This window comes from Coffea arabica, chromosome 10e, assembly GCF_036785885.1.
Source record: "Coffea arabica cultivar ET-39 chromosome 10e, Coffea Arabica ET-39 HiFi, whole genome shotgun sequence".
In the NCBI taxonomy this organism is placed as follows: domain Eukaryota; kingdom Viridiplantae; phylum Streptophyta; class Magnoliopsida; order Gentianales; family Rubiaceae; genus Coffea; species Coffea arabica.
In genome coordinates, this window is record NC_092328.1 from 15714323 (window position 1) to 15724741 (window position 10419).

The following is a 10419-nucleotide window of genomic DNA, read 5'->3' on the forward strand; positions in this document are numbered from 1 at the left end:
AGAGCACATGAACAGAAAAGAATTAGGCATACTAAGCAAAATGAGATTCTTTATGGGTACAATACTGGTAATTGGAATTCTATGAACACTATGTCTTTCGAAAGCAGAAAAGAATCAGCTTTAATTCACAATCAATTCACACAACAAAAGTACTTTTGATTATATTCATTCAAATCTATGGAGTATAGCTCGTGTTCTATTTAAGAAGGTGTCAGGTTTATGTTGATTTTCATTGATGATTATACAAGGAAAGTTTGCGTCTATTTTCTTAAACATAAGAATAATGTTTTCCTAACTTTCAAATAATGAAAAATTTTGATTGAGAAACATACAAGTAAATAGATTAAGCGGTTCAGAATAAATAATGGCATGGAATTTTGTGAAGGCGAATTTGATGAATTTTGCAAGAACAAAGGAATTGCTTAACATCGTACTGATAGGATGACGCCTCAACAAAATGATGTTCTCAAACATATGAGCATAATGCTTTTAGAGAGAGAGAAAGCAAGGTGTATGATCTCTAATGTGGAGTTGACAAAGGACTTTTGGGCAGGGGCGATTTATATGGCTTGATACATTATCAATCGCGATTTGTATGGCTTGTTACATCATCAATTGCGCTTCTTCTATACCTCTTGATTTTAAACCTTTGATTTCAAAACTCCTAAAAACGTTTGGTTAAGTACTCGTGATGATTACTTTGATTTAAAAGTTTTTTAGATATCCAAAATATATGCGTGTAAATGATGCAAAACTGGAGTCTCGAGTTAAAAAGTGTATTTTCCTTAGGTATGTTTTTATGGTAAAAGGATACAGACTGTTGTGTCCTGATCCTAAATCTCTAAAATTTGTGATAAGTAGAGATATTACTTTTGATGAATTCTATATGTTATCTTCCAAGAATGAGTCTTCTAGTTATTATGGTACAATGAATGTACACAGAAGTAGGTGGAGCTTGAAATTAACAGTTTTGGTCATTCTTAGGCTAACTTTTCTATTCAGCAAATGCCAGTATGTACACCTAAATCTACTTATGAAAATAATCAAGAAGAGAAGCAATATTCCATGACCAAAGATAGACCATGGAAAGATATTTGACCACCACAAAAATATGCAAATTTGGTTGCATATGCTTTATTTGGTACAGAAAAAACTAATGGAGTTTGTGAACCTTCTACATATTTAGAAGCAATTTCTTGTGATGATTTTACTAAGTGGCAAATTGCAATAAATAAAGAAAAGTTTCTTCACTAAACTAAAACTTGGGTTCTTATGAAGCCACCTTTAATTAAGAAAATTCTCAAATGCAAACGAGTCCACAAGAAGAAGAAAGGTATTCTAGCTGTTGAAGATGAAAGGTACAAAGTATGGTTGGTTGCAAAAGGCTACAGTCAGGCAAAAAGTGTTGATTTCACTTATGTGTTTTTACCTGTTGCTAATCGTAACTCTATTTGTATTTTGCTTACTTTAGTTGTCATGTATGACTTTGAGTTGGAACAGTTTGATGTTAAGACAGCTTTTCTACATGGTGAACATGAAGAGTAAATTTATATGAGACAATCTGAGGGATTTGACATTGAAGAGTAGGAAGACTATGTTGCTTATAGAATAAATTCTGATATGGATTGAAGCAATCTCCAAAATAGTGGTATAAGAGGTTTGATTCCTTTATGTTATGTCATGGTTATTCGAAAAACATGTATGATAGTTGTGTCTATTTTCGAAAGTTAGATGACAGCTCTTTTATTTATTTATTACTTTATGTTGATAACATGCTTATTACTACTAAGAATTTATTAGAAATTCACAGTATTAAGTAGAGAATTTGGGGTGAAGCATTTGGGAGAAACTAAGAAAAATTTTGGCATGGAGATCAAGAGAGATCGAGAAGTTGGAAAGTTATTCTTGACCCAGAAAAATTACCTTGAAAAAGTCTTGAAGAGATTTGGCATGAACGATGCTAAATCTGTGACTACTCTCCTCTTGCTAGTCATTTTCGGCTATTTGCTACTCAGTCGTTACGGTCAGTTGAAATGGAAGATTATATGGCATGGTTCTTTATTCTAATATAGTTGGCAGTATTATATATGCAATAATTTGTACTCATTCAAATATCTCACAAGCAGTCAGTGTTGTTAGCAGGTATATTTATTGTCCTAGAAAAGCACATTGGTAGGTTGTAAAGTAGATTTTTAGATACTTGCAACGGATTTCGAACACTTGTTTGGAGTTTGGGAAAACTAGTGACAATTTGATCAATTTTATAGGTTCTGACTATGTCAAGGATCTTGATCGGAGAAGATTACTTTCGAGCTATGTATTTTACATTAGCAGTTACACAATTAGTTGGAAAACTACTTTACAACTTGTTATGGCTCTGTCTACTATGAAAGTAGAATATATGGCTGTGACTGAGGCAATCAAAGAAGCCTTATGGTTGAAGGGCTTGTTTGGTGAGTTTAGTCTACATCAAGGTATTACTGCTATTCACTGTGATAGTCAAAGTGCTATTCATTTGATTAAAAACTAGATGTCTAATGAAATAACAAAGCACATTGATGTGAATTTTACTTCATTCGAGATACTATTGTTGAGACGAAAGTCCTTATTCAGAAAATTAATGTCAAAGATAATTCTGCTAATATGTTCACAAAACCTATTCTAGTTTTTAAGTTGAAGCAGTGCTTGGACATGGTGTTCGTTGTTCATGATTTAGCCCTATTGGTATTTATGTGAAGAAAGTGGAGTAGATTTGCTATTTGCCAATATTTAGGACATACGAAAGTGGAGATTTGTTATGTATGATTGTGTCCCACATCAGCTCTGGTACAATGAAACCTTTCCCTAAGTTTACTACAAATAGAGTAGGCCTTTGATGATGCTTATGCATCTTTTCCAGAAAGTGTTTCTTGATGATGCTTATGCTTCTTTTCTAACCTCCAAAATGTCTTTTCAACTTTCCAAACAAGAGCAAGAAAGTGAGGTCCAAAAGGAACCAAGTTAAAAATATTGTGCAACTTGCAAGCCAAATTTTAGCTAGAGAAAAATCATGGAAAACAAGGATGGTTTGTCTATTAGTTTGTGTGAAATGTTTTTGAACAAAAGTTGAGAAACCATTCTATCAGCAATCCACAGAAGAAATCATTTCATACTTTAGCTAGTTTCTCAGCCCCTGCCTCGTGACCATTTTTGACTTGTTAATACTTCTTGCTTGGTAATTTGTCTAGATGGCAACATATATCATACTCCTCGTCCCTTTTTGTTGGGTCTCAAACTAGCAAATATTAAAATTCCTACTCTAAAAATGTAATTTCATGTATTATCGTGAGTAGGGTCATATCCTTAGGAACTAGATGATTTATTTCTTTGTAAAGAAACAATAAATAAAATGGGGGGTTAAGGGAAATTTACCTATGTAACTCATTTCAATAAAGACAATATCATAAAATTAAATAAAACTAAATTAGCAAAAGACAAATCTCTAGTCAAAGGATTAATCTCTATTTTGGTTCATTTAATTGATTCTCGATGCAAAGATAAAATTCATTTACTTATAAACAAACTAGTTATGGTTGTCAATAATTTCTGACAATTTGCTTCTTATTATTGTCTCGATAACCACAACAAACTCTGTGATTATTACCCTTGTCAATTAAGCAACGCTAAACAAACTTTTAGGATTTAATTTATTGACAATATTAATTATTGAAAAGGCTACTAGTTTGATCCAACAAACTCACAAGGTCAGTTCATTTAGATTAAATTATATATTTTCGTAACATATATTCGAAAGTTTCTACTACAATCAAATTATATCACTTATCACAAATACCAAAATTACCAAAAGATTACGGATTTAATATTTTAGATAGCAATAGATTATTCCAACAATCAAACAATGATAGTTATTTAATCATATAAAATAAGCATCTCAAGAACGAATAGAGAATATATATATACTTATCAATAGGTGAAACAATAAAATCAAATTAGATCTCATAGTATTTGATGAATAAAAGTTTTGATTATCCTTTGACTTAAAAAAAGAAAGTTAACTGCTCCTCATGGTGAATTTGCAGTCAAAGAAAAACTAGGGTTTATTAGGGAAAAGGGAAGAAAAAAAATTGTTGAACGAAAAAGAAAACAAAAGAAGAAAAGCCTATAAATACTTGTAAACAGGTGAACCAATAAAATCAAATTAGATCTCATAGTATTCGATGACCAAAAGTTTTGATTATTTGCTGATTTAAAAAAAAAAAAAAGTTTAGCTGCTCCTTATGGTGAATTTGCAACCAAAGAAAAACTAGGGTTTGGGGAAAAGGGAAGAAAAGAAATTGTTGAACGAAAAAGAAAACAAAAGAAGAAAACATATTCTTTTTCTGATGTCCTGGTGTGACTAGTCCTCAACTAAAGGTCACGACTCAAATATGTAATAATAATTGTAATTCTTCTCGCTAATCTAATAGGATAAGTTTTCTTTTCCTTATATGATACTAATTAAGTATTATTACTGCTAAATAAAACAAGAGATTTGTTCCTAAAATAATCAATCAATCTCTAGCTATATAAGGAAATCAAATTCCTTTGCAATTGATCAGCAGAAATCTCAAGTAGGGCCAACTTCAAATCCCTCAATGTTTGAATTTCTCCTAGAAATCTAGACGTTCCCACGTCTTATAGAATGAAGTCTACTGGAAATTTCATTTTTAAGATCTTTTTAATCACAACTTCCTAAAAAAAATACCAAATATAAAATATGAGTAGAATACAACACATAGTACCAAATTTGGCCAAAATTGAGAGAGAATATTCATAAATAAAATACACAATTAAGTCTCTATTAAATTCCTCCACACCAAAACAATTCTTGCCCTCAACCATTCACCATCCTTAAAATCACAATCAAGATGGCAAATGTTTCATAGTACAACATACTAGCACAAGTATCATGTTTTCTCAACAATTTCATCGAAATCAAGATGTACAAGATTCAACAACTCTCACACTCCAAATATTTAAGGAGCATTTAACGCTCAAATCAATATTATGGAATGCCATTACCATAAACTTGCTAATATATCACATCTTTACACAAAATATGAACTTAATGCAAAAACTCAAGTATCTTTACAAGAGTTGTAATAGGGTCTAGGTAAAAAGTTGGATAAAAGGGAAATTTAGACTAAACATATCAAAGGAAATGCCCACAATTTGTTGCATGAAGTCAAACACCATTTTCATTTAGATGTGTACTTTAAGGCAGGCCAATATATTCTCCAAAACTTGGCAAATGCAAACATAACAAAGGATCTGCCTAACTATCAAAACACAACACATATATACAAGAGCACTACACAATAATTTTTTTCATTTTTATTTCAATTTTTCTCTTTTGTTTTTCATATTTTTCTTTTTATTTTTTAAAAAGACATAACTAACATTGAAGCACAAACACACTTGCTAGCTTCGATCATAACCTTGCGACAATACTTTGAGTTTTCATGTAATGAGTTTAAGGCATTCTTTCAACACGAGGTCTAAACAAGAAGATACGAACAAAAAGTCTTAGGGTAACAATTATGGTTATAGACACCAAAATTTTATTTTTTATTTGTTATTTTATTTGTTTTTGTTTTTGTTTATCATTATCTATTTTTGCTCTTTATTCTCTTAATTTTTTATTTTAGAGCATATTAGTATTAAAATTTATCAAAAAAAACAAAAGAATTGTTCATAAAATATGCTTTATTTCTTTTAAATTCAATCTTTTAGCATTTTATTTATCTTGTTTTATTTTTATTAAAATAACTTCATTATGTGTGAAGAAAAAAAGGAAAAAAGGGAAGCGAGTTCACGCTTGCGTGAGCCACACAGGATCCGAGCTTTTTGTTCATATTACATTTCAAGCTGAAGCATGCACGGAGGTACAAAAAAGGCGTCGTTCGGTTTCATCTCGGCTTCCATCATTTCTTTTCCGTTGGATTTTCTTTGCCATTGGATCATGCTAAATCCATTCCACTTGGCTCTCATCTACCACCCGAGAAGAACCTAGAAATTGAGAATAATCTAATGGTTGAGGGAGAGGCATAAGCTGGGGTTGATTATAAACCATTAAGATGAGGTTTAAGGGTTTAAAGGGGATATAAAAGGAAAGCTAAGGGTTGGCAGCTAAAGGGGATTCGGATGACGGCTGAAAGATAGAGAGTGATAGAGAGGTGACAGCTGAGAAAAAACTAGAGAGAGAAAAGGGGGACGGACTGAATGAGAGAGAGCTAACGGCTGAGGGGTCCAGGAAGAATCTGGACAGTAAGGAAGGAATAAAGGGCTTTGGTTCATCGGAGCAAGAAGAAAGGATCAGGAGAAGCGGCTGCGGGAGGAAAGGAGTGCGTGAGGGGAGAGATAGGGAGCATGGATGATGAAAAGGGCTGGAAAGAAATGGGAACCGAGGGTTTTGAGACGAAAAGGAGAGTTGGCAGCTGGGCTGGGTAGGAAAAATCAGAGGAAAAAGGAAGGGAAACGGTGAAGGAAAAGAGAGAACTTTGAGAGGGTTTTGGGGCGGAGGAAAACGAAAGACCAGAAAAGAAAGAAAGAAAGCTACAGGAATCACAAGGAAAAATGGGGGTGACAGGCCGAGCAAAGATTTCCTTTTTCAATCATATCAAGCCTCGCTCTGCTTGGTTCAAAAGGCTAAAGGTAATGTTCTTCTACTTTGGCTGTTCGTAGATCGCTGAGTTTATGTTCAAGGTGCAGAAACTTTTGCTTTCATGCCTGTTTTTCTTCCTTCCTGTGAGTCTTGTTTTGTGAATCCGGTTGGAGTGGAGAAACTCGTGGATTTGGCCTGGGTTTGGGGACAAAAGTTTGTGATTTGCTTGCTATTTAATTGATATGCCAAATACGCATTTACCACAGGCTTTCGGTTTCCTGTCTTGGTTGCATTTTTCCTATCCAGTAGTAATATTGGATCTGTTGAGAATAGGAAGTTACATTTGTGTGTTGTTGTCAACGTTAGAATGAAATTTTTGTGGTTTTTGGCCAATAAGTGTGATGAGTTTTTGGTTTTGGTTGGGGATGGGTGAACCTGTTTCATTACCTTGTTGCGCTTTATGATTTCCTTATTGCTTTATCCTTTGTTTTGTTGATTCTTAGGCATGAGCTTTTAGAAGACAAAAGGCATAAGTTGCCTGAGTTTCGTTAGCTTTGAGACTGTTTGTATGATCCGTGAATTCGATAAAGCAAACCCATAAGCTTGTGCATGAACTTGGATCTTGTAAAGCTTTTCCCATCCCATGTTTTCCTTCCCCTTGTATGATATTTTGGAGGATAAGTTTGTAGTACTGAATGAGAACTTGGAGCTTAGATTTTGTTGCTGGCTGTTTGTACGTGAGATTGCGGAAGTCCCTGAAGCATCAGAAATTACAAATGCTATTTAGTCTTTGCATGCTATTTTATTCTGATTTCCTTTTGTGTCTAAACTAGGAGGAATGTTTGATAATCCTGTCACCTGGGTTCAGTTTGCATTGCGTTTAGATTTGCGAATAAAAATCTGCTGCAACAAGCTGAAAGCTCTCGGTCCTGTTGCGGCAGCGTTCGCAGATCCCCTTTCTTTTCCTTAGATTGCCGAAGTTTTGGTTTTGTTTGAAACGCTTGATTGGTTTGCGTTGATTGAGACGTCATGTGCGTGATAGGGAGCATAGTGTCAAAGGCCATCAGTGTTCATTATCTGGTTCTTGGTTTGTTTTTCTTGGAAAGTCTGAGTAAAATTTTTCAGCAAATGATCATAGCATTCTGTTCTGTTGTTTTCATTCCTCTCCCCTTCGTCCCAAGTTCTTGTATTTGAGTTGAGTTATCAAATCCGTTGGGAATTTCTTGGGTTGCTTTGCATGGATGTGTCTCAGCTAAGTGAAACAAAAATGCAGCAGTTCGCTTGTTTTGTTGTTGCAAAAACTCTTGCTGCATTTTTCTTTCTTTCTTTTGTTGTCGGTCAAACCAGATTTTCTACCTTAATCCTGCAACAAAATTTAGTGTTTGATTTAGTCGATAATCCTGGTAGTTGGTGAACTTGTTTGCATGATGAAATGGAAAGAAACTTACGGATGGAATGGTGTAGAAAAGAAAGTTCTTTAGGAACTTGCATAATTTCTTTCTACGTTTTCGTTTGTTGGATGTGGAAGTTAGTTGAATCGCTGTTAGCTCCATGTTTATATGCTTAGATGGAATGGTTTTGATCAAAGCTTGGAAATAAGAAATGCAGCAGGGTTCATTTTTTTTTTCGGTAGCAGAAGCTTTCTCCGTAGCCTTTTTGCATGAAGTTTGCATGCAAAGTAGCTTTCAAAAAATGGCACTTTACTCCCCTTAACTTCGAGCAATGCTACAAAGGCCCAATTATGTTCTAATTGTTTGCAAATTAGGTCCTAGAGTAATTGTAATTTGAACCATTACTTGACCCTTTCATTACTTATGGACCTTGGAAGTTCCCAAAATATTTTAAGTGGACTTGAATGATTGGTTAATGTTTGCTATTAGGTCCTTAGTAGTTTTTATTTTAGAAGTTTGATTGATAATTTACTTTCTTTGTAATTATGCATTATTTGATTACATTTAAGTTGCAATTGGGAAGGATTTGGTGATTTGTTGGTTTAACTTACTTTTGTGTTTTTGTTTATATTTCACTATTTAAGTGATGCCTTGACACTTTCTTTGTTTTTGGAGGGTAAATAAGTAATTTCACTCCGTTAGAGCTCCAACTCAAGGGAGGTACACCCTATCCCTTATTTCTTACTTTATTTGACCCTACGTGCCCCCTATGTGACTTTGTGTTTAATTGCATGCATTTTGAATGTTTTTATTTATTTATTTGCTTTATTTGTTTCAATTTTGTATATTTATTAAATTTGTAATTATTTGGGAAGGCAATTAAGTGCCACAATTATAATAGTTAGGTATTTATTTTAAATATTTATTTTATTTCCCCTTTTAGATTGTAGTAGGCCCTCCCCTAATGTAATAGTTAGGGCTTGTTTGCCTTGTGTGATTTGCATGCTTATGTGCTATGTGTTACCGCTTTCTTAGGGTCTGCATCTAGATATTATGATTATGTGTTATGTGTTTATGTGATATTATGTGTTTACATGCTTCTATTAAGTCTTACATGATTTATTTGATTGTAACAAATGCATGTCGTCACCACACTAGTCCAACGCTAGTTGTGGCCGCCTTTCCCGATTCCACACTAGTCCAATGCTAGTTGTGGTTCTTTGTTCCGATTTTCCGTTAGTCCAATGCTAGTGAGAATTTGTAGATATGGGTTAGTCCAACGCTAGACCCTTAGGAGCCATTCGAGCGTTAGATCATGATTGTGTGATAAAATCATATCATTTCATACATATTTTTCATTTTCTAGGGTCTTTTATCATTTTTTGCATGTTCCCTTTATACGTATACTCCTTATCCCAAATTTCCCTATATATATATATCCCTATGCATGATACATAACATTAGACTTGCATTTCATTTAAGAATTAGAATTAGGGTAGTGCATTTGCTTGATTAGATAGGGAAATACCCCTTGGATATGGGATATGGACGAGTTTGGCTTTCTAGCCTTAGCACGCTCGTATTCCCTCTTTTAAAGGAAAAATTGAGTCACGAACATTAGTCCCCCGTACCCGACATGATGCATTCCTTTAGGACATGTATATTTGTATAATTATGATTATTTTACTATTTTCCTTTTCTTAGGTCTCATATTTCTGCATTATTCGTGACTTCTTCGAAGAGTCTTCATTGGGCGTCACAATTAATGTGATTGGTACCAAGTAAGTTTTGAAGATACATTTCGATCCCCCGACACCCTCCTAGGTCTAGGGTTTGCATTCATATAGTACATCCAAATGTGATAAATCTTTAGGTTAAAATAAGAAAATTTTTGACTAAATCACGCAACTAGTCTTGGCTAGGTCGAAAGGGTGTTTTGGATTTTTATCCTTGCCTTCCCTTTCTTCAAATGTGACTCCCGAACACTTTCTCTGATTTTCGTAGACTTAGGAGTCGTTTAAAAAGGGTTTTTCATAATTTTATCTAAAAATTCATTTTAGGTGACTTGGTACACCTTAACTCTATACCAAGTGGCGACTCCGATTTTTATTTCAAAACCTTTTTTAAACTATAATTTGGGCCCAAATCGTCGCATTACAAGTCCCATTTAGGCCCATTTTCTTTTTAAATCAAAAAAATCATTTTTTTCAATCAAAGATAAAACCAAAAATTCATTTTTCTACAAAACAATTGATTTTCATTTTATTTAAAAATAGGGCGCGACAGCTGGCGACTCCATTGGGGAATTAGAGTGTCCGAGCAAATTTGATTTAATCAATCTCTTTCTTCTTTTAACCTTTTCATATATCACATTTGGGGTTTTAG